The sequence below is a fragment of the Natator depressus genome, chromosome 12 (assembly GCF_965152275.1).
Source record: "Natator depressus isolate rNatDep1 chromosome 12, rNatDep2.hap1, whole genome shotgun sequence".
Lineage (NCBI taxonomy): Eukaryota > Metazoa > Chordata > Testudines > Cheloniidae > Natator > Natator depressus.
Window position 1 is genome coordinate 24187214 of NC_134245.1, and position 25867 is coordinate 24213080.

The 25867-nt window shown below is 42.5% G+C and overlaps 1 long non-coding RNA gene across 1 annotated transcript in view; it reads right to left on the reverse strand.

The window, feature by feature from the left end:
- Nucleotides 1-25867, reverse strand: part of LOC141996589 (uncharacterized) — a 60532-nt gene that overhangs the window by 380 nt on the left and 34285 nt on the right. The gene's annotated exons all lie outside the window — the stretch shown is intronic.

A 25867-nucleotide genomic window follows, 5' to 3' on the forward strand; every position in this document is an offset into this window, starting at 1 on the left:
TGTTGCAGCAGGTTGTCCATGCAAAATGTATGAACAAATGGATATTTGCATATGCACATCATTGCATATGACTGATTGCTTATCTGCTTATATGTGCAATTACCTGTGTAAAAATGCCAGAGTTTGCAAGAGAAATGGATGAGAAAGGGTTTGCTCCAATTCCAGTGGTTCTTTTGACCCTTCAGGAGCACAGTTGCCAACTTTCATGTGGTAAATAAGCATCCCGACTTTCACAATAAACCAAAAATCAAGCTAATCCCATTTCAAAATAAGGCCGAAACAAGCCAATCCCTAAGAACCCCAACACTCTATGTGACTAGATCCCCCTGGCGTGCAGTCTGGGACTGTGGTGGGCCCGCTGTGCACTCCTGACTCTCCCCTCCTTGCCCCTGCTTGCCCCGCCCCTTCCCCCTGCTTGCCACGAGCTGATCAAAACAAAGAAGCAACAAGCTACAACAAGCCAAACAAGCTACAAGCCCAAAACTAGCCAATAAGCAACTCACGAGCCAATTAAGCCAAAACCAAGCCCAATTTCTGCGTTTTTTTCACGGGCGTGGCATGTCTGTTCTTGAGCCTTTTGAAGGGTAGCGCTCATCTAGAGATGAAGTGTGATCCCGTCGTTCATGTGCTAGCTTGGGGCTTGGAAGAGGTTCAATTTCCTGTGAGGTGGGTGCTCAGATCGTACAGTATCGAGGGGCCACATAAATACCTAAAATAGAGAACTAACTCCCAAGGGTAAAATGCTTAGAGAATATTAGGTTAAAATGCTTTGCTGAACTAGGGTCAGAGAGGAACGGAAATTGCAGTGGCTCAGCCAGCTGTCCCCTTTATGTTGACACTTAATGGGTTAATCATAAGGTTTCAGTTTGTTTCCTGTCTCCATCTTCTGCCATGTTAAAGGAAGATGGTTGTGACATGCACCTTACGATGTATGAACACAAAACAATGAATTTATAAAGATTCATGCTGTTGATTCTGCAACAAACATGTCAATGCAAAAAAGCAAAATTGTAATTTACTGTATTATATTCCGGCACTGAGCCAAAATCACCCTCGTGGAAGGCAATGGCAGCCAACTGAGTAACACCCAGACAAGAATGAGGTCCAGAGAGTCACATGTGTTTTCATTTGCTACAGAAGCAATTTGTTTTGCTTAAGGCTTTATTCCTTTAACAGTTTTCATGAAACTTAAATAAGCTTCACTCCAGTGTTTGGACATTGACCTGCTTTCTACTTGTTTGTTTAGTGAAACGGCTGCATAACTGACTGAACAGTGTCAGAAGTTATAAACAAACTTTGATTGCAGATGTGTGTTTAGTTTCGCCTTGACACAAACCCTTTTCTTTCTAGAGTACAGAGATACTCCCCAGATTACATGAACCACAGCACACGGTAATTCTTCTGCAATTAAGAAATTAAATAAAAAACCATGGCATACAATGTTCTTCTAATAAGTACAATACACAGCCAGCTAGTTTAGTTGAAATTAAATTCATGTATATATTGAATACTTTGTAGAGTTATCATTTATAAAATTGTTGTTCCTGGGATGGATTCTGACCTCAGTTACATCTGTGTAAATCCAGAGTAATTCCTTTGACATGGAGAGTTATCCTATATTTTTTTCACCATTGTTACTAATGATCAGAGTCTGCCACACAGTGTGTTTGCACGTTTGTGTATGTGTCTGCATTATATATAATTGTTTTTTCTAGGTAGCAAGGTTTATCTAGTGTTCTAAGATTTTTAATCCAGTCAATAGTTTTAGAAAACAAATTCTGTTTTCTTAATCTGTAAACTCACCATCAGCTCCAAAATGTAATGTAGTATCCCATCAGTTGTACAATCTAGGTGAAGACCTTTGGGATAGGGGATGGCTCCAGAGATTGGTAACACTATAAAGCCTGTAAATGTTGTCTCATTCATTCAAGCACAGTCTGAGTCAGAAGAGAACAGAAAGTATCTGATGTACATTCAGTGCCCTATGTGAAATTAATTAGTGACTTTAGATCAGCTCCTAAAATCTGCCTCAAAAAGCCAAGACCACTATTGGGAATACATTTAGTGCTGTGTTCTAAGTAGGTCTTCTAGAAAAGAGTTGAGGCCATCAGCGTAAAGGTTTGAGGAAGCTTTCACTGATGCTGCTCCACACATCCTGTGAGCAAATAGAGGATGTCAGAGAGTGGGAATTCCATTCCATAGAGGATTTTGAAATTTGCTTTCATTGCAATTTGGAGCTCCACCCCCAAATTTTGAAATTTTCTGGAAAGGGAATTCACTGTTGCCTACAATTGTTTGCATCGTGGTCTGCTGTTGGTGGTAGAGACTTGTGATGAGTTCGATGCTTTGGAGTCCCCATGTCTAGCAGTATCCTCCAAAGATACTGGTTGGTATCGGACCCTTCTGAGTAGAGAAAGAAACACCTGCTCAATGGGTGATTGTATTCTCTGCATTTTTCAATTACGTGACAGGTTTTGAGATTTGGTTGTTAGTTCTGCTTTAATCCTTCATTTCATGCCATCCTGGATTATGAGGAGCCGAACTTTGCTTCTGTGCAATATCAGGGAGATGGTACAATAGTTACTACTCTCTGGTATGTCTCCCTTCTTTGGGAAGGGCAGAACAATTCTCTTCATCCAGTCCTCTGGCCAATTTCTAGTTGTCCATACATCATTTCAAATTTTCCACATAAAATTAGTACCACGTTTGCCAATCGCTTTTAACAATTCTGCAGGCATGTTATCTACTCCTGCTGCTCTCCCAGGCTTCATTTTCATAATATCACACACCACTTACTCTTGCAGGATTGATGGCTCTGGCACCAAACTCTTTTTTCTGTCATGCTGTCTTATGAATGGCTCTGGTGAGGCATACAGATTGGCACAGTAAAATCTCCCCCTGTTTTTAATATCATCACTCTCAGTGAGGATACTGCCATCATGACTTTTTATTATGTTTGACCATGGGGCAAACCTTTTGGTAAGAAATCTGACCACTGTGAACATACTTGTATATGTGTAGTTGTATTTTTAATGATGAAAAATTGTACAGGTACTTTTGCCTTTTTTCTTCTGTTAAGAGAAATGTATTTGGCCTGTATTACTGACACTTAACGACAGCAGGTGGGCAGGTTTATTAGATGACAGACCTGGTTACACAGGTCTGATAGGATTCTTTATACGGGGTGATGAGCACTCCATAAGGAAAGGTGTTTGTGTCTCTATTCTGTGCGCCCAAAGCCAGCAGAAAGTATGCTGTCTAAAAGCAGGACACATAGGCTTGGGATATCATTCTGGAATACTTTTGTATTCTTAGGAGATACTTGGGATATTTCATGGACTCTGGTCATTTTACTCTCAATCCAAAAATGACATCTGAGAACGACCCCGTCCTCGTTGTCTGGAATGTCTGTACAATGCGATAGGTATCAAAAATGCCTTAAAGTAAATGACTACCTATGTACTGAGATTGTAAAGTCTTTGGGGAAGGGGTTTTCTTTTTGTTTTGTGTTTGTACAGTGCTAGTACAATGGGATCCTGATCCATGACTGGGACTCCTAGCCACTAGTTGTGAAAGGGAACAAATGCACTCTGCAGACCAGTCAGAGATCTGTGGAAAGGATCGACGGATTAATAAGAAGGTGAGACAAAATTATAGCCTTTGGGCCAAATTTAGCTTTAGTAAAACCTAGAGCAATTCTCTGGACTTTAGTGGAGCTGCTCCTGCCTACACCAAGGTTGTAGTTGGCCTTTTGTGTCTCTCATGAGATGAGGGAAGATGAACCCTGATAAGACTATGCACTTGACAGCCATCTCAATGTCCTTGTTGAAGGGTCTGAGTTCATACCCCAGAACTCTGTATAATTTGGTCTTACTCAGTGCAGTCAAATAAATATATGAGGTTAAAATGTTTTAATTCCTCTGGAAAGTTAACTCTCTCTCGGGACATTTATAAAATCAGTGTCCCAAACAATTGTCAAAAATTCCCTAACATCATCCCGAAAGAGGAAACAATCTCTCTAGCAATATTCCCACCTCTCTTCTCTCAACTACCTGAAACATGAGGTTTGTTGCTTAGTGCGGAGTAGTTGCCACCTTTTAGTGCCTGACCCTCAGTATCTCCACTTAAGGCCAGGAATTCACAGTTGTGCAACAAGCATACCTTACAATGCTCATTCTAAAACCAAGAGCATCCTTGGAGTTCATGGCTAATCAGTGGGTGTTGAGTGCTCAGCACGTGGCAGAACTGGACCGCTAGAAGTTCCCTGAGATGTGCCAATGCTATACAACTACTACTGCAAATATCATGTAGGGAACAGAAAACAGTTTAGGAATCAGTTTCAAAAATAGATTTGGCAGAATGATGTTGGCATCTCTGTGTCTGTATAATACGTAAACATGTTTAGAAGCCCAAAAATGTGACAGCCTCATTTTACAACTCGGGTTGTTTTGTAATCTGGTGCTATGGGGGGTTTCCCCTTTTTTTCTTGTCTTTTGCCACAAAACGTAGTACAATCAAACAGCCTTATTTATCATTTAAATCCAGTATTATTTCAATCTTATCTAAGCCTGAAACAAATGAGGCAAGAAAGCAAGGAATGTTACACTGTAGAACATGAATAAACATAACTCAGTAACAATTCTGCATCTGTGTAGAACTAATTGGCTCATTATGGATGTTCACAGTGAAACCCTTTCCATGTACAGATGTATAGAAACTGTCCACACTGCAATGCGGGTTCGATGCAGTCAATATTATATAGCGCATCTAAAAAACTGTACAAAACTAGATCTGGGCTACAGTGGTTGTATGATATAGCTTATTACATAGCAAGCACAACATGCTGTCATTGGGGAGACTCCAGCTGAAGGACTAACTCCCAGACTTGGGTTCCATGAGCTGGTACTTGCGATGCTCTCCACCTTGGAAAGCCATGGGAGAAGACACACTAAAGTTTTAACTAAACTTCAGCTATCTTTCTCCCCACAGGTGACAAAAGTGGAGGAAAACCAGTTACAACATAGCTTGTTACACATTGTTATCCTAGTGGGACAGTAGTAGTGTAGCAGGGAATTAAGGCTAAGACTAATTTATTGTTTAATAGACTTAAAGGGTGATCATGCAAACACTTACTACTGGGCACAGTGCTTACTACCATGAGTAATCCCATTGACTTCTCTATGCTCTAAGTACAGAAGCACTAAGCTCAGTAGTGTTTGCAGAATTGGACCCTATATTAGTTGGTTTTGGAGCCAGATTCTGCTCCCATTCAAGTTAGTGGAAGTTTTGACCAGGGGAACAGGATCAGACCCTTGGAATCAGTAAACTTGTGTCCTGGCACAGTAACATTTCAGGAGACTTCATAAAAATGTTTTGCAGGTGTTGGCGGCCCTGCGGGGGGCGGAGGGTTGAGGGGGGGCCTAAGTGCAGTAAACTCAGCCTTTTGATGCCGGTGATAAGGATTGCCTCACATCAGTGGTCAGTGTCACCTAGTGCCAAGCAGCAGTTGCATCAAACAAACCGCACAAGGGAGCTTACTTAATTTAGCTCTCTCCTAGCGAGAGAAGCCAGACGTGTAAAAAAGTGAGAGCAAGGTGAGAAGCAAGATCTTGCCAAAAGTCCAAATTTGATCTGCACCTTCTCTAATTGGGCCCCAGATTTCATGACCCTTTCCTAGCTGTTCCCATCCATGAGGTACCCAGCCAGTGGAAGGCTGCTGCACCTGGAGCTGAACCCTTTAGAACATTGACAGGTTTCAGAGTAGCAGCCGTGTTAGTCTGTATTTGCAAAAAGAAAAGGAGTACTTGTGGCACCTTAGAGACTAACAAATTTATTTAAGCATAAGCTTTCGTGAGCTACAGCTCACTTCATCGGATGCATTCAGTGGAAAATACAGTGGGGAGATTTATATACATAGAGAACATGAAACAATGGGTGTTACCATACACCCTGTAACCAGAGTGATCACTTAAGGTGAGCTATTACCAGCAGGAGAGCGGGGGCAGGGAAAAAACCTTTTGTAGTGATAATCAAGGTGGGCCATTTCCAGCAGTTGACAAGAACATCTGAGGAACAGTGGGGGTGGGGGTGGGGGAAATAAACATGGGGAAATAGTTTTACTTTGTGTAATGACACATCCACTCCAGCCTCTATTCAAGCCTTAGTTAATTGTATCCAGTTTGCAAATTAATTCCAATTCAGCAGTCTCTCGTTGAGTCTGTTTTTGAAGTTTTTTTGTTGAAGAATTGCCACTTTTAGGTCTGTAATCAAGTGATCAAAGAGATTGAAGGGTTTTCCAACTGGTTTTTCAATGTTATAATTCTTGATGTCTGATTTGAGTCCATTTATTCTTTTACGTAGAGACTGTCCAGTTTGATCAATGTACATGGCAGAGGGGCATTGCTGGCACATGATGGCATATATCACATTGGTACATGTGCAGGTAAATGAACCTCTGACAGTGTGGCTGATGTGATTAGGCCCTATGATGGTGTCCCCTGAATAGATATGTGGACACAGTTGGCAACGGGCTTTGTTGCAAGGATAGGTTGCTGGGTTAGTGGTTCTGTTGTGTGGTGTGTGGTTGCTGGTGAGTATTTGTTTCAGGTTGGGGGGCTGTCTGTAGGCAAGGACTGGCCTGTCTCCCAAGATTTGTGAGAGTGTTGGGTCATCCTTCAGGATAGGTTGTAGATCCTTGATGATGCGTTGGAGGGGTTTTAGTTGGGGGCTTAAGGTGATGGCTAGTGGCGTTCTGTTATTTTCTTTGTTGGGCCTGTCCTGTAGTAGGTGACTTCTGGGTAGTCTTCTGGCTCTGTCAGTCTGTTTCTTCACTTCGGCAGGTGGGTACTGTATTTGTAAGAACGCTTGATAGAGATCTTGTAGGTGTTTGTCTCTGTCTGAGGGGTTGGAGCAAATGCGGTTGTATCGTAGAGCTTGGCTGTAGACAATGGATCGTGTGGTGTGGTCTGGATGAAAGCTGGAGGCGTGTAGGTAGGAATAGCGGTCTGTAGGTTTCCGGTATAGGGTGGTGTTTATGTGACCATCGCTTATTAGCACCATAGTGTCCAGGAAGTGGATCTCTTGTGTAGACTGGTCCAGGCTGAGCTTGATGGTGGGATGGAAATTGTTGAAATCATGGTGGAATTCCTCAAGGGCTTCTTTTCCATGGGTCCAGATGATGAAGATGTCATCAATGTAGCGCAAGTAGAGTAGGGGCATTAGGGGACGAGAGCTGAGGAAGCGTTGTTCTAAGTCAGCCATAAAAATGTTGGCATACTGTGGGGCCATGTGGGTACCCATAGTAGTGCTGCTGATTTGAAGGTATACATTGTCCCCAAAGGTGAAACAGTTGTGGGTGAGGACAAAGTCACAAAGTTCAGCCACCAGGTTTGCCGTGACATTATCGGGGATACTGTTCCTGACAGCTTGTAGTCCATCTTTGTGTGGAATGTTGGTGTAGAGGGCTTCTTCATCCATAGTGGCCAGGATGGTGTTTTCAGGAAGATCACCGATGGATTGTAGTTTCCTCAGGAAGTCAGTGGTATCTCGGAGATAGCTGGGAGTGCTGGTAGCGTAGGACCTGAGGAGGGAGTCTACATAGCCAGACAATCCTGCTGTGAGGGTGCCAATGCCTGAGATGACGGGGTGTCCAGGATTTCCAGGTTTATGGATCTTGGGTAGCAGATAGAATACCCCAGGTTGGGGTTCCAGGGATGTGTCTGTGCGGATTTGTTCTTGTGCTTTTTCAGGGAGTTTCTTGAGCAAAGGGTGTAAGTAAAAGAATAAATGGACACAAATCAGATGTCAAGAATTATAACATTGAAAAACCAGTTGGAGAACACTTCAATCTCTTTGGTCACAGGATTACAGACCTAAAAGTTGCAATTCTTCAACAAAAAAACTTCAAAAACAGACTCCAACGAGAGACTGCTGAATTGGAATTAATTTGCAAACTGAATACAATTAACTTAGGCTTGAATAGAGACTGGAGTGGATGTGTCATTACACAAAGTAAAACTATTTCCCCATGTTTATTCCCCCCACCACCCCCAACTGTTCTTCAGACGTTCTTGTCAACTGCTGGAAATTGCCCACCTTGATTATCACTACAAAAGGTTTTTTCCCCACCCCCGCTCTCCTGCTGGTAATAGCTCACCTTAAGTGATCACTCTGGTTACAGGGTGTATGGTAACACCCATTGTTTCATGTTCTCTATGTATATAAATCTCCCCACTGTATTTTCCACTGAATGCATCCGATAAAGTGAGCTGTAGCTCACGAAAGCTTATGCTCAAATAAATTTGTTAGTCTCTAAGGTGCCACAAGTACTCCTTTCCTTTAGAACATTGTTTCCCTAATGGATTCATAATGAATTCTCCTCTCCTATTACATACACAAGGAACTCCTGAGATATGTCTAAACATAAACCCTGTAAAAATCATAGACTCTACAACAAATTAGACCAAACTGAGCCTCCCCGCTGGTGGGATTCCAGAGCCCAGGCTCCTGCTCAAGTCCAAACATCTACATGGCTATTTTACAGCCCCACAGCCAGCCCCACAAGCCTGAGTCAGCTGACACAGACCGGTCACCGGTTTTATTGCAGTGTAGTCATATCCTGGGAGTCTTTCAATTGATTCCAATGGGCTTTGGTCCAGGTTCTTAAGCACAAACAGAATTCACAAACGAGGTCTCAATGAAAGCACTGCACACAGCTACAGAAGCTTATTTTGAAGCCTTTTACTTCCTCAAACAACAACTTGTACTTAGACACCTGTAAAAGGTTTTGCTTGCTTGACACTTTCCTGTTTGAAGCAGATCATTAAGAACCTGCCCAGACTCTCTGTCAAGGCTAGGGCTGCCGCTGAACACTCAAGAACAGCCTCTTTAGGTTTGATGTTGTTTACTTTATCATCATTGCGGAGCAACCCATTGCAAAGCAGCCCTCAGAAGGGCTTCGTATTCTAAACACCAAACACTCCAGGGTGTGAAGTGGTGACGGTCACGCCATCTTATTTTCCCTCTTTAAAAAAGTTCCGTTAAATAGTCAGTTTGGCTGTGACCTCTGCTTGTGACTTTCAGTCAGGTTTGCCTTATCTAAGTAGATATGAGAGACTAGTGCCCCATTGTGAAGGGCTAAGTGGTGAAAAGGAGGACCATTATCAACACAGGTGGTAAATTATAGTTAACCCTTTCAGTTCATTAGCTCTTTCTATAATACTCGTCTGGAATGTGCAAGAAAGAAAGAGAGTTCAAAGTGGCTTCAGACATTTGCTAGCAAGGAATGTGTTGTGTGAAATTGAGGTTCAAGGCTGCACTTTCAAATGGGCTTCTCAACTTGCACGCTCAAATCCATGTAGACCCCCTATTAGGATGCAAAGATGGGTAACTGCACACAAAAGTCAGGCAGTCAGGCATGTTCTGTTGCAAGAAATGAGAGTGAAATAGGACAAGGGGAGCCTGTTTATTTTTAACATTACCAAGGAGTAAATACTGGCCCTTTCCCACTGTGAGTATGGGGGGCCCAGGTGGCAGAGGTTCACAAGAGCCAGACTGTAGAGAGCCCAAGAAGGGGTACTCAAAACCCATACGAGTGAGCTACTTCGTACTCTGGAGGTTAGGGGCATGGGTAGTGGAGCCACTCACCACAGAGAGCCTCTGGACCTACTAGCACAGGAAGAGGGAATAGGAGGGGGGCAGGGGCACCACATCAGTGACTAGTAGCAGCTGCAAAGTGGGTCCGGTGACGTCTGCCACAGAGCTCCCTGCAGCATGCCTTTACTGGAACTTGACACAAGCCCCAGGCTTCCACCCTAAGGAAGGAGCTTAACCACTGCAGAGATTTTCAGCTGTCCTTGTGCTGCTTTCTGGTTAGTAAAGGGGTTGGAATCTCTGAGCAGGAGCTCTACCTTCATCTCTTGTCTTCAGAGGGACTTTTCCTGCTTCTGTGATTTGCAAGGGTTTTAAGAGGGCAGTTTGATCTGGAGCACTGAAACCAGGGGAGCATTGCTACAATTGCTCTGCCTTCTAATTCAGTGCATGCTTTCACACAGCATATTGAAAGTAACTATCTTCATCATAAAATGGTATCACAAATAGAAGTTGTTTAATGAACCCTGCACATGAACTATGAACTACTGCAAATCACAGTTAGGCTAAGGGAAAATACTGACTAACAGAATAATCCAAAGGAAGCAGCCTTTACACCTTTACTAGCTGATTCCCTTATATGTTTTTTTAAAAAAAGCAGGGCTGAATCCTTGCTGCTGTGTTTATGGAATCTGCCTATTAATCCTAGTTCTAAAGGGCCAGTAGGTTAGAGAACTGGTATGTTAGAAAAAATGTCTCTGTGGAGTTTAAACACCCAGTATTATAGGCAGGGCTTGGTGGGTTCCTGCACAAACAACTAGAATGTAAGAGTCTGGGCTGGGGAACACTTTAACTGTTTGGAAAAACTTGTTTTGTGCAGCTTCAGAGTGTCCCTGGAGGCTGTGGCCCTGTGCCATGGCTCCTGGTAAAGGCTGTCCTGCAGTAACAATGGAGCTTTTATGGGGAAGCTGGAGCGCAATCAGAAAAGTCTCTGTCCTGAGGGATTATGGGGAGGGTAGTTCCTGGATTCGAGATGGCTGGCACATTATACACATTTCCACCAGCCTTAGATAGCATGTTAGTTATGTGAACTACTAAATGTGTTTTCATTTGTACGGTGTAGTTTTGCCTTTGTCGGGTGATCATTCCTCTTCAGTCTAGCCAAAGAGAGAGAAATCTGGGGATGGGTTCATGCAATGAGCGGGGGGAGTGCGAGATTCAGAAGTAGTTTGATCTAGCTCAGTGCCTGGAAGCATTTTCAAAGGGCTTGTATTTTCGATTCCTTGGTATGGGACTTAAAACCAGCTGAGTGACTAGAGTCATCAGTCACTCTGAATTTTGTTCGCTGTTAATGATAAGAGTCCTAGCCGTGGTAAGAGGAGTCCTGTGGAAACTGGAAGCCATCTTCATATGCTCAGCCATTCCTCATCCGGTAATTGGAAATCTGTCTACAGAGATGCTGTAAATCTCAATGTGCTTTACAGACATTAACTGATGGATCTGCACAATTCACCTATGGCCTGTTCCAGTGAATTACAGAGTCACCAGGTCTCCCACTGTTGAGGTGTTGATTATATTTCTGCACAAGGTGTCAGATTGCTACTAGTGAAAGTTAAATAACATAACTGTTGTGTTTATTTATAATAGCACAGAATCCATTTATTTGCAGCAAATGTCCATGTCACAAAACTACCTCTACAAGTGGCCTTAATTGGCAGAGGCACAAAAACTCTCACCACACTCCAAACGCCAGAACTGTTAATCCAGCACAATACGAACACTGAGTCTCTACACAGTTTTTAATGTAATATAAATAGAGCCAAAGGAACCAGTTCACATTAGAGGCTGTTATACTGTCCTCCACTTGGGCGTGCAACAGCCACTAATATTCGTGGGCATTCTGCTGGGTCTAAAGGGCTGTTAATGACCATAAGAACTTTGGGATCTATTCTTCTTTCCAGTGGCAGTTGGACTTACTTGCATGGATTGAGGAAAGAATGGGCTCCAAGTCGCTGAAAATTTAAGCCTTCCTTTTTTTAGATAAAACTGTTACAAAACAGAAGTCACCCAAAGATTCCTTTTTACAAAAAATACTTGCAGAATCTCAAAAAATGAACAAAAATTGAGTTTCTTCTGCGGGGTCCTCTCTCCTTGGGTCCCCTCTATTTCTCTTCTTTGTGTGATCTTCCCCTTCATTTGCTGTGGCTTTGCCTCAGGGCTCAACCCTGCTTCAAAACTGTGGTTTACCTCATGGAAACAATGACTAGCCCTTAACGACAGCACCACAAACAAATGCCTATAAAGACAGGATTTGTGATTTACATGGGGTTAATTACCACAACAATCATGTTTATTCACTTCTCTAATAAATCCTTAAGGCAGGAACAAGTAATAGCTTGACCAGCTTCATCCGGTGAATGTATCTCCCTTGTTACATTATTTGCAGATCTGGTCGTGAAGAATAGAGAGAGAGAGAGAGAGAGAGAGAGAGAGAATGTCCCATCAGCTAGGCAATGATCTATAACTCATGAGCAATCATGTTTTCCTGAACGCCTGATCTCATCAACATGTAGTTCAGTGCTTCTGGTACATAACAGATTCTACCATGACTTTGACTAAGCTTAAAAAAGGGAACATAGTGTCTATTAAATAAATGTAAGCTACAGATCTGAGCAATCTAATGCACTGACCAGAAGAAGAAAGCTAAGTCAACACTAGTGTCTGCTAAGTTATTAGGGCCTGATCCTGTGCCTAGTGAAGTCAATGGCAAAGCTCCAACTGACTTCTGTGATGCAGGGCCAAAACCCTTGAGAGGTCTGGGGCTTTGCTTTTGCTTGTGTATTATGTGGGCCATTTCATCCTCCTAAGCACTTTTCAAGGACCACAAATTGCTTTACAAACATTTATTAATTATAGTCTCACAACACCCTAAGGAAGTAGCTAAATATTGTCACCCCCATTTTACAGCTGGGACAACTGATGCTAAGAGATTAGTGACTAACCCAGGCAGCCGTCAGTGGCAGAGCTAGAAATAGAACCAAGAAGGTCTGGGCCCAGATTTTCACAAGTGACGAGTGTTTTTGAGTGGTGCCATTTTTGGGTGGCCAAAAGGAGAGGCCTTAAACGGACCAGTGCAATTATCACTATTATACAGAATCTCCCAACCTACTGTTCTCGCTATAATGTGTCCTGATCGATTTTCCATGAGGGGAGACAAAACGATTTTGCTTCAGCTGTTGACATTTACTTTGGCCCTGATCCAAAGCTTTGGAAATCAATGGAAGCCCTTTAGACTCTCTGGGCCCAATCCTGTATAGTGCTGAGCACTTTGGCCCCCATTGACAACAATTGCATTTGAGGTTGCTTAGTCCTTTTCAGGCTTGGGTCCTCTAGGACTACATCTAGGGCAGAACATTTCATATGCCTTTGGAAGAGTTTGACACCTTGTTGTGAAGGAAGTTGTTTGTGTGAATGCAAGAGCAAGGTGAGACAAGGCAAACTCTTTACTTTGGCACGCGCACTGTAGTTAGTACCATCGATGCATAAGATACAGTACAGTAAATACAACAAACAAAGGGCTCACTGTGGTATTTACACCCGCCACAAGTCAGTTTACAAACTAGGATTATTGAGAGTCCAATAAAATAGTTGTGCTTTTAGACAGAAATGTCGTGTTTGGGAGGGTGTGTAGTTCAACATTCCTTGTTTTTTACCAGCCTGACACATTCCTACAGCAGAGGTTTTATAAAATTGATCTTTTATTTTCATGCTTCCCATTAATAGTTAAGAAAAACCTAGGGAAAAATAAACACTCTGTCCCTGATTGTTTATTCACCAGTCTCTTAGGAACCATAATTAAGTCTCCCAGGAATTGTGTGTTTTATCATATTGTATATCTTAAAGAGCCACTTTAGGTAACATAACAAGGAGTGCCTTATGAAGGAAAATTGGATTCATTTTAAGACTCTTTTTTAACCCCCACAAAGAATGGCTCTGTGTTTACTACTTTCGTGCATGTGGCAACTTGCCCAAGTAAATAGTATGCTACATAAATACCAGAGATTGGTATTTATGATATTACATAAACATACTCTGAATAATGACTCATTGTTGAAGTGAAGAAGAACACAAGCAATATAAATTGCAGTAAATGTGTTGTTTCCCATCATACTAGTAATGAAATGTGAATGTTTTAAGCAAAATTCTGTTGATGTTGGAGAAAAACAATAAAATCTCATTTAAAATACTTAGGTCCAATTTTTAAAGTTATTTAGGCATTGCTGTGCTCAGTGTTGGAATGCTTATTGATTTAGGATCCTAAATCTCATTTTCAAAAGTGATTTAGCCATTTAGTAACCTAAGGATTTTTAGTTCCCAAGTGCCTAAGTCACGTTTGAAAATAAGTAGGCTCCCAAATCACTTAGATATTGCAACACTGAACAAAGAAATGCCTAAATACCTTTAAAAATCTGGGCCTTAATCTAAAAAACAACTACATAAACCAAAACCAGAGATTGGTGCTGCTAGAAATAATGCAAATTACTGGGGTAATCAATAGTTTATTTGGTCAGTAGTTAGATTTTTTTTGTGTTAATATATAACAGGCTTATCGCTCTTTAAATTAAAAATTCATTCTCCATTCACCGCCAATGAAAATCTTTGCTGTTCATGTACCTAGAGATCTGAGCTGCTAGAATCCCTCTGTTCTAATTCCTGTATCAGGAGAAATCCTGGCCCATTGAAGTCAATGGAAATTTGCCATTGACTTTAGTGGAGCCAGGATTTCACCCACAGCCATTAATTTGCTCCATGACCTTGTAAAAGTCACATTAACCTCTCGGAGCCTCAGTTTATCCATCTGAAAAGTTAACAAAATATTTATCTCCCTCCCAAAAATGCAGAGTGCATGAAGGTTCTATACAGGTACAAAATTATCATCATTATGATTATTCTTTTAATTATTATTATGGATTGATAGCTCCCATGCGCCGGGCTTCTAAACTAAATAGAGGTTAATACCCCAACTATCAAATGCTCACAAGTGAGTCTTTTCTTTTTAACTCAATTAAGAGGTTACCAAACCCCCATTTTTCAAATCAAAAATTGTGTGTTGCATTGGTAGTCCATCGCTGCTGCTGCCGCTGTTGCTGCCAGTGTCATGATTCTCATCCTTGGCTGTGCATATGGCTCCGAACCCTGATGCACAGTTGGCCACACTGAGGGCATGGGAAGTCCATATCTACGAGGTTTGATGGTGCAACTCTGTGACGTGCAGCCTGGAGACAATTCACCTGCAGCCTGGAGACAATTTCGTCAATCCTGCTCTCACCTCTTACATACTGATCTTGTCAGAGACCGCCAGTGAGTCCTGTTCTGAGCTATTTGCTTAAGCTCTTTAAGATTGATGCCAGTCCACTGGAGATGGTTCTTGACGTTATCTTTGAAGTGCTTATATGGACGACTCTTCTTTCTTTTGCCCTGACTCAGCTCCCCATACAAGATCTGTTTTGAGTGATGATGGTCTTCCATTCCGATGACATGTCCGGCCACCTAAGTTATGCTCTCAATTGCATTTTCTCAATGCTGGTTGTGTTTACCTCTCAAGGACCTTAATATTGGTCACTCTGTCTGTCCTGCCAGCGAATGCTCATTGTTGAGCAGAGGGAGTGCATATGAAGCTGCTCAAGCTGTTTAATGTGTCTTCTATAAAGAGTCCAAAATTGCCATGTCACTTACAGTCTATGTTTAGTCTAAATTGCAAAAGCATGATAAAGATGAATGAACAGCATTTTTATCTCCCATTTAAAAAGGGTAATAAAATTTCTCTCCCAAAATGATACAGCATTTATACTGTGCTTTGACTGATACCTTCCCTTTCCCTACAAGCACCACAAGTAAAATATATTAATAGAAATGAAGACTTGGGGTGGACATGTGCTTGCAAAAGAGATACTTTTTCTTCCTGAAAAGTAGAAAGTTGCTCGGTATCCTATTCTGGCATTTGCATTTCATGATGGTTTTCAGGATTGCAAGCTCTGGTAAAACATTTCCAGGGGACTGCAAACTCAGAATTGAGCTTCACCAGTTCCATGCTGCTGGTATGTGACTGGGGGCAGGTTTAGGGTTTTTTTTAGTATATCCTCAACAGAAGACTTTTCAGCTCTGGCTCTGAACAAAGGACACCCCCTATTTTCCTACTGAAGGCCACACACGGCTCCTGCTGTCGTTGGCTGAGGAAGAAGACTGGATTGGACATTCCCATCAAACTCATCAGCACTGCTCTCTGGTCAGCCACTGGGGGCACTGCAAAGTTCCTATTCTTGTGAACATCCGTGCACTATTGCATGGTCAAGCGCTGTTCATTGTGGGTGTTAAACTGTAGACTATTTCTTTGTTTCTTTCTAGTTCCTGCTTTGATTTTGTTGCTACATAAAACTTAAAGAGCTCCACAGTGTTTCAAAAGAATTGCATTTTGAGTTCATACACGTTCCTGTGAGCTGTTCTGTTTAATAAATGGAATTTTACTGATGGAATAGATGTATTTACACAGTTTCATTTATTTTTTCTTCCTTCTCAGATTTTCTGTACAGATTAGAAGGGGCTGTGAGTCTGAAAGATTAGAGACAAAAATAGAAGAGACTTCTGTGGTTTGCAAAGCAGTGCTTGATCCAGTGATGCATACTGGTTCAGTACTCTGAGTATATCATGGGAGCTTGTCAAGATCTTGATAGCAAGACTGATGGTGATCTTGCAACCAAGTGTGACATTCTATGCAGCGTTCAGGAGAGTGGAAAGTTGATGAATGATACGTTTACAGAGTCAATTGTGCCAAGCGCTGGAGATCCAGGCTAAGGTAAAGTGTCATCTTAGAGCTGGGTTTCTATCAGCAGACAAGAAAAAAAAGTAGAAATATGAGAGAGGACAAACCACATGGTAAACATCAAACAGAATCACAATGCTGTGTGAACCAGGAGATTTAGTAGTAGTATTTTAGCACTGATGTTGCAGTAGGGCCTGAGGCTCCAATTGGGATCAGGATCCGTTACGTTAGGTGCTGTACATAAGAAGTTATGGTCCCAAGCTGTAACTCCTTATTTATTTGGAGTGCCTATCCCATTTACCCTGGGTGAACGTATTCTGAAAAGTATTAACATTACCAAATAAACCAATTACAAATCCCCTATCATGCAGGACTCGATAACCCTCTTAGAGCCATCTCTTCTCAAAAGCCTGGGAGAACAGATGGCAAGTTAACCCCATTGCAAAAGTCCAATAACAAGAGGGCTCAGGCCAAACCTCATTGACTTAGGCCATGTCTACAATACAGTGGCACAGCTACAGCATCAACAAAAGGGGCTTTTCCGCCCAATGCAGGTAATCCACTTCTCCAAGAGGTGGCAGCTAGGTCAACAGTAGAATTCTTCTGTAGACCTAGCTGTGTCTACAGTGGGGGTTAGGTTGACCTCACTACGCCACACAGGGTATGAAATTTTTCACAGTCCTGAGCAAGGTAACTAGGTCAATCTAATTTTTAGGTATAGACCAGACTTTTGTGTGTTTTGAATCAGGCCTAGAGACCCCAAACATTGCAAAAGACACAGAAGAAAATAAGATGGTCAGTTTTCGGATGTGTTATATATGTCTTGTTTTAATACAACAAATGCTTCAATTCAGGACTTTTCATAAAAATAGCCTTGTACTCATGTTTAAGGCTACGTTTTAGCCACGGGTATTTTTAATAAAAGTCATGTACAGGTCACGGGCAGTAAACAAAAATTCACAGCCTGTGACCTGCCCATGACTTGTACTATATACCCCTGACTAATTCTTGGGGGAGGGGCCAGCCCCGGGGTGCCACGGGTGCTGGGGGGACCAGGACCCCTGCTGGTGCTGGGGTGTGTGTGGCAGGGTTGGCACATTCCTTACCTGGCTCCACGCCTCCCTGGAAGCAGCAACATCCCCCTCTGTCTGCTCCTAGGTGGAGGCATGGCCAGGCAGCTCTGCACACTGCCTCCGCCCCAAGTGCCGGCTCCGCAGCTCCCATTGTCTGGGAACCACAGCCAATGGGAGCTGTGGGGGCGGCACCTGCAGGCAGGAGACGCATGCAGAGATCCCCCGCCGTGCTGCACCTCTGCCTAGGAGCAGAGGAATGTCACTGCTTCTGGGGAGCCCCTGAGGTAAGTGCCACCGAGAGCCCTCACCCCCTGCTGCAGCCCCAGGCCCCAAACCAAACTCCTGCTGCTGCTGGGGGCGGTGGCCCAAGACTGCCCCAGCAACAGTCAGTGTGGCTGAAGTGTGCAGTCAGTGTGCAGAAGTCAGTGACCTCTGTGACAAACTCGCTGCCTTACTCATGATCAACCCTACTCTAACAGTGTGCTCATGTGATGGAGGAAAAAGAATTCTAAGTTGCCAGCTGCCACCAGTTTTAAGCATTCTTTTTCAGCCCAGTTCTTAGCAAAGTAATTCAGTCCTTACCATTCTGATCCCCTTTCTCACAAGCAGCTTTGGTACTCTGTGCAGAAAGGTGATCATATATGCCACAGAAACACAATGACTAAAGTAATGCAGAAACACAGTATTCCTTAACTACTTAATTTCCTTATTGCTTCAGCTATTTAAAATGTTGAAAAGTAACTAAGGCTGCAACTTCACATTGAAACAGAAGTTTCTCTGATGTCCGAAGCCTCAGAGCAGTTTGTAACTTGCCTCTCTATCTCATGATCTTTATTGCCATGTACCAATAAAATCATTGTCTTACACAAAAGGAGGCAGATGCTACTTCGCTAATGATTGTTTTGAAAACAAGCAGCACCCTTATGGCACCTTCCAAGGGGGAAATGGAAGAGAGCTTGAATTTCCCTACCTATGAGTAAGTAAACTATACACCCCTGTCATCAATCACAGCACTCAATGTACTTGAAGAAGATTTGATATGGAATGCATTTGTGTACAAGCACAACACACACATACACATAGAGGGCCAAAATTCCATGTATATCACTTACAAATCAGATAAATTTTTGTGCATTTAAGAAGTTCAATCATCTAACTAAGGCAATCAGGCTTTGGCTCATTCAACTAAATGCATTACCGTACGTGTACAACAGGCATTCAGAGAAGATGTATAATAGACAATATAATAGACCTAAAAGTTTGGGTGTCGGGTTTATTTGCATGAGTTTAAAAAGGATCTGATCTTATAACTCAAAGATGATCTCACAAGCCATCTGTGGCACTGCTTCCTTCTGTAACTCCTAACATATGCAAATAAAGACTACCTCCAGACTTTACCCACTGTGTACTGTTTGTACAACGTTTTGTTTGTTTATTTTTAACAAACTATTTTCTTTGCTGTTCTCACAGTTAAAAAAGCATATTCTGTAATGGTCCTCAGTAAACCTTGTATGACCATCTGTTCATTTTAGAGAGGGACTGATGTCTTGGTATTAGAGCAAGACACCTAGGACTCTGGGGTTCCTTGCCTGCTTCTATGTGACTTTTGGAAAATTTTGGAAAGTTACCTCAATGCTTTGTGTCTCAGTTATACCCAGCTGTAAAATGGTTCACATAAAACTTTCCTGCCTCACAGGGTTGTGAGGCTTAATTAATTAAACGTCTGTAAAGTGTTTTCAGATCCTCAAATGAAAGGAATAAACACACCCACCGGTGTATATATTAGAACACCCCCACATCCACCATTACACAGCACATATATAAGAACACAGAAGTATTCCATTGTTCCTCAGTACTGTTCTACACAAGGTAAGTATCAATGTTAGGATTCAAAATGGCACGCTGATTTTTACAGGTGAGTAATTTAGCAGCAGGGAGCAATTTGTCAGTATTGCCAGGGCATCAGGGAATAACACAAGATCCAAGAGGGCCTGATGGAGATGTAGCTAATGATGTCACAAGCAGTGAGAACAGAAAACAAGTTTGTACCTAGAGGTGCTGGGATAACCTCCTCACCTGAGAAGGGCTGGCGCTGGACCAACCTCTGCTTACCTCCCTCCTGAGGAGTCAGGGGATGGGAGAGTCACCTTATGCTGCCTGAGGAGAGAGGGAGGGGCAGAAACAACGTGCGGGAAACATTCCAGCCACCATAGTGTCTTCACCCATTTAGCACCCATTCATTCCAGCTGAGGCTGACACCATTGAACTTCAAAGCCCTTTCATGGGCTCCCATGCTATGGGAGGACCCTGTTCACAAGCCACCATTAACCACCTACTCAATTATCACTGATCTTTAACTATTAACTATCTATTTATGGGGGAGGGCTTATTGGGAAGATGGTGTTGGAGCAGCTCCAGTGGCATTTCCGTCTTGCAGGTGACCTTTGCTTCTAATTGTCAGGGTTTTGGGGATGGCTGTTTGAGGGTGGATCCCAATAGTGTCCACACTGGTTTTGTTTAGATCTAGCACCAGCCGTCTGATGCCATTAATCACAAATATTGTTGCCTTGTCTACAGACAGGACAGTCCTTCAGTGTATCCATGCCTTCCCCTCTGAGATGTGCGAAAGGGTGGTGCTCAGTACTTGGTCATCTTCCTAAAAGGTGCTTTCCTGGGGAATACTACAGAGCTCCATCTCATCACCCCTTTTGGTCAATGTCAATGCACCAATACTAAGGGAGGTAGTGAATTTTTTTGGCCTGGCGTGTTGTCTGTATTGTGACACTCAGATTTAATCTCTGCAATATGACAACACTCAGATCTACCTCTCCTTTGTGTCTAATCATGAGACAGAAAGCTCCTAGCTTCCCCAATATTTGATAGAGGTAGGGATGAGGATGGGAGTAAAATGCCTTAGACTGAGCCTGGATAAGACGAAGATGGCAAAGGATCTGGAGGACAGGGCCAGACCTATTACTGTGTCTATTGGAAGCATACATCCTACCTTGGCTTGTATGACTTGTAGCCTCTGGGTCATAGAGCTGTAGCTGCTCTTGGATTCCCCAGTGACAGGGCAGGCAACAGAATGCCTTTTTCATCATTTGAAGTCTGTGTGACCTTTCCTCTTTGATGCGGATCTCAGCACAGTAATTTATTTCTGTTTCACTTCAGCTAAGGCTAAATTATTACATTATAGTGTAGCTTCAATTTCCTTTGATTTCTCTGGGCATTGCAGTTGCTCAGTATCTCTCATGATTTAGTCCATATGTATTATACAGCTGAGCATTCAACCATGAATCTTTGCTACTCAATGAACTGAAAATTTAGTTTTAAGTGTAAGTCAGAAAGTGTAGGTCAGAAAGATATTAGCTAGTTCTACAAAAGATGTTGCTTCAGGGCCAGCATTCATGGTCAGATACTAAAAGGCACAAGATGACTTTGTTCCACATTGTAATATAAGATTCTCATAGCTTGAAATACCATAAACCAGATACTTTTAGTAGGATTTATTCTGAGGTTAGAGCAAAGTACAATATTATAATGTCACCAATATAAGTGGAGCTAAGGATATCATTATTGGGGTGTGTGTGTGTGTGTGTGTTATTTAGAGAGATATTTTGTAACACTGATGATGTCGAAGAGGTTATAATCTTAGAAGTGACTCTGTGCAAAGGACATCCTGGGGTTCTGTATTTGTTCTCTCTGAATGCTTTCCCAATCAATCCGGGTCACTTAAGTCAAAAGATGATTTTTCTAACTGCAAGTGCTGTAAATTCAGCCTGGTTCTGAAAATCAGGTGGTACTCTTTCCGGCACTTATATCATCATGCTGTAATAAAGATTCTACAATTAGATCTTATTTGGAAATGTAATTAATTGCATTAATACATGAGGGCAAGTAAAATCCAGATCATTCTTCCAAAGTGACACTGAATTCCTACACAATAAAGTTAAAATAATCCCCTTGCTTTTGAAACTAAAATAATCCCTTTGCTTTTGAAACTAAAGGGACAAAACTGTTGAATGAGAGAGTGTCATTTTACCAGTGCACACTTAACCACACTTTAAAATGGGAAAACTGAGATCAGCCTCATTGATGCTGAAAGGAGTGAGTCAGAGACCTGTAAGAGACTCGGGAAAGTGTGATAGCAATTCTTCTACACCACAGGAATCTACCTAGCATTATTTGTGTACCATTAACAATGGGACATGCTCAGACTTGAAGAACTAGTACTGACCTTCCCTTGATAATCATTTATACACTCCTTGTTTTGAGTACTCCACCTTAAAGTTTCTCATGAGTCACTCTATCTTTGGAGAAAAAAAGTATACCCTGATTAATCCTGCAAATTTTCAAGTTCATAATATATCCCTTCAAAAGGGCATTATCTGCAGCTACAACAGCACTGCACACATTACCAGTGATTTTTTTTTTTGTATAGTCTGACCGCAATACAGTGTGCTTTAAACATTACAGAATATCTGAGAGGACAGGGACATTAGGCTTGGTTTGGTGCCCATCCTTCTGTTGAAGTCCAAAGCCAGAACACTCATTGAGTTCTGTGAGATCAGGATAAGACCTTCCCACACCTTCTCTCTCACTGCGATAGGTTTATAGAATCACAGAACATAAGAGATGGAAGAGAGCTATGGTACGAGGTCCTTCAGTCCATGCCCCTCAAAAAAGTCCCCCAAAAGAGGGCACAGTGGGTGTTCAAATTGATATTGTGACCATAGCCAAAATGCTTACGGAAAGTAAAACCAGATTGTAGCTCAGTGGAGAGACTTTTGTTTATTGGAAGCTCTTTTGAAAGCCGTTGTGGATGGAGCATGGAACTGGGAGACCTGCATTTTCATTCCAGCTCTTCCACTGACTCATTATATGGCTCTGGGCAAGTTACAGGCAGTCAGTTTTTCAAAAGAGGCAACTAATTTTGGATGTCTGTCTTTTCGAAGGTGAAGGTAGGAACCCCTCAAGCTGGGCACTCAAATTCAGAGGGCACCTCTAATAATTTTCGCCTTAACCTCTCTATATAGTTTTTCCCCATCTGGGATGATGCTACTGTCTTCCCTACCTGCCTTGCAGCCTTGTTGGGAGGGTTAAAGAGTAAATGTTTGTAAAATATTTTGAACACATGGAGAAATGTAGAAGTGAGAAGTATTAATACTATTGTCACTATTTCATTACAGAATCTCATTTTGCAAAGAATGCTATTTAGTCATCCTAGTCCAAAGCCTGCTGAGCTGTTGAGGGTTATGCTGTAGAACACCGTGCTAGGGCACTGATTAATACACATAAAATGGGTGCAGCTTCAACACAGGGTTTCAAAGAGAAAGATACCCACCTACAAGCACGCATGCAGGGGGCATGCAGGAAAGTTGTGAGTTGGTTCAATGTGAGGGGGAAGCCTGAAATGTCGTGATGCAGAGAACCCTAATGAGTAAAGGTTCTGTTTCTTTTCTTCCTTCCCATTGACCCCCCTACTTTCCTTTCAGATGCTCACACTCTTCTTCCTCGCCTCTCTTTTTTCCCCCCTCTGTTCACTTTGAGCCAAATCTTGCATATCCAAAATTTCTCACCAAAGATGGTGGGGATTTTAATGCATTGAGATGACAGAATTGAGCCCTTTTGAGTTAAACTTACCTCCTGACTACTTCTCTTTAGCAGGTGTGTTCATGTCGAAAGGGGCTAGAGCCAAAAGGTAACTGGTTAGCTGCTTCTTTAGCTGTCTAAATGCAACATTTAGGTGCCACTGATATTTTCAAAACCACTGCTCAACTGCAGCCTAATTCCACAGGCCCTAGGTCCCCTAGTTTCCACCAGTAGGCATTAGCAAAGCCATGTAAGTTCTGGTGCTACCCCACAGCTAACGGGCTGTACAGAGCATTAGCCCCAGCAGCCCCAAAGCGACGTTCTCAAACTAAGCATTCCCCTGCCTATCTTGCCTGCGGGGCCTGATCTTGTGGGCATTTTTTTAGCATGTCCACAATATCAGGCCCTGCACAAAAGGCAGATGAGGAATTTTGGGGCGGCGGGGTGTCCCCCCAGAATACTCAACAGCACAGTGATTAGGGTATCACCAGAGATATCAGAGACCCATATTCAAATCACTACTCTGCCTGATTTAGAGGAGAGTCTTGAGCCTGATTCTCCTGTATCCCAGATGAGTGTTATAGGTGACTGGGCTATAGAGTCTCTCTCTCTGGTTTTTTAAAATAGATTGGCCTGGCTTAGGCACCTAACAACATGAGAGGGTTTGTGGCTGAGAAGCCTGAGCAGAGATAGGTGCCACAGAACGATGGGATCTTCTGAGTGGGGACTCCCTCACAGTCTCTTCTGCTAAAGCTGTTCCACTGGGTATAAATAATTAGAGTCACTGAAGCAGGGGGACCAGACCTGGGGCGTCTCCCACCTCCCACGTGAGTGCCCTAATCACTGGGCTACAGAGCCTTCTTGCGCTCTGGCCCAATGACTAAGTATTCATACCCGGTGGAACAGCTTCAACAGGAGAGACTGAGGGAGCCTTACAACAGAATATCCCACAGCTCTGTGGTTAGAGTACCTCTCCTGAGACCCCTCCTCAAATCCTTTCTCCTCTCAGGCAGAGTGGGGACTTGAACTTAGGCTTCCCACATCCCAGGTGAGTGCTCTGAACACTGAGCTAAATGTTATAAGGTAGTAGCAGTGGCCCCACCACCAGATTTTGAATGAGACCCAATCCAGTAGAAGGAAAAGGAGGACTTGTGGCACCTTAGAGACTAACAAATTTATTGGCGCATAAGCTTTCGTGAGCTACAGCTCACTTCGTCGGATGCAGCTCTGAGCATGTGTACCAGATCAGGCCCTGCCTATGAGATAGGCTGGCTGATGCCTGTCTGCCTCTGGTTTGTGAATCACACTGGGGCTTAGGCAGGAGATAAGCATCCAGATACCTAGAGTGAGGCAGCAGTGCGCATGCCCAGAGGCAGAAATTTAGACACTGGGGGAACTTTCCACTGAGAATTCAGGCACCAAGTGAATTTAGGTGCCTACAGAGTTAGGCAGTTTTGTGGATACCAGTGCAGACTAAAACTGGGACTTAGGCACCTAAGTACTGTTATAGATCTAGGCGTTAGATCTTGCAGTGCTGAGCATAGCAATGCCTAAATACCTTTAAAAATCTGGGCCCCGGTTCCTTTGCCCAGGCTGGGTTTTGCCAGCTGGGCCCTATAGAGAAATCTTAGAGTCTGATGACAGTTAGACAGTGTAAACTCTGAGCCATTGAAGAGACCTATTCTGCTTTCTTTGTTTCCCAAGGCTGGCGCTATTGTCCTTTCTAACTAAATTATCATTTTGCTGTTTTTGCTGTTCATTGCTTTGGTGACACTCTTTAGCCATGTTTTAAAAAGATACCACACAAGCAATGTCACACCACAAAAGCCTGGAAACTGCATGTTATTTAGGACTCTCTCTTCCCCTTCATACAAGACAGTATAATCTAGGATTGTTAGTCTGTCTTCCCCACGCCGGATGTCATATCCTGTCCATGACCTGTAAAGAGATGGCATACCCTGTGATCAGTTTTTAAATGCCAAACTCCCACTGACGTCAATGGGAGGTTTTTATCAATGAACTGCAGCAGGAATATAGCTATCATCCGAGTCTGATTGAGCACTTGAGGTCTGACAGATATAAGTAGTCATAAATATTTCCTAAAGTAAGTGAAACATGCTGAGGCAATAGCCATGTGCATTTGAACAGAAAGAATAATGCAAAAGCTGGAGAGATGAACTATACCAAACAAACAGGAAAAGCTCAGAGGAGTTCTGTCTGATAAATTAACATTTTTGTGTTTAACATAGACAGACTCCAGAAAATATTGTTTGTATGCAAAAGATGCCACCTTTGACATTAAGGAGTATACTGTAGTACAGCTGCTTCTGCTAATGGAAGCTCACAGGCTACATGCCAGTGCTTTGCAAACAGACAAATGTATGATCTTTCAGGTACACGGGAGTGACTTGTTTGTAAGATCTGTGCTTCCATTTCAGCTCCAAAGATGTGATCCAAAGAAGATTCCTTTTTTTAATTATTTCTGATTTTTGCAAAAAGTCCCCACAGGAACTGGATATTATTAAAGTCTCCTTTTTTTTTAAATAATGGGACAGAATCACTCCATTGATTTTAAGGGACATATTTCAAATTTATGCTGCTGGAACTAAGATCAGTGTTATGCCTTAGATTTTTATGTCACTTGCTGCAGTTTTTACTTTTTTACCTACAGCACTTTGTAAACTATTAAAAACTCCTCTACCTACATTTGTTACACTGTACTTTGTATTGACATTGCACAAAATGTTATTGTGTTCTTAATCAAGAACGGCCCATTTCTACCTGGACTCAATGA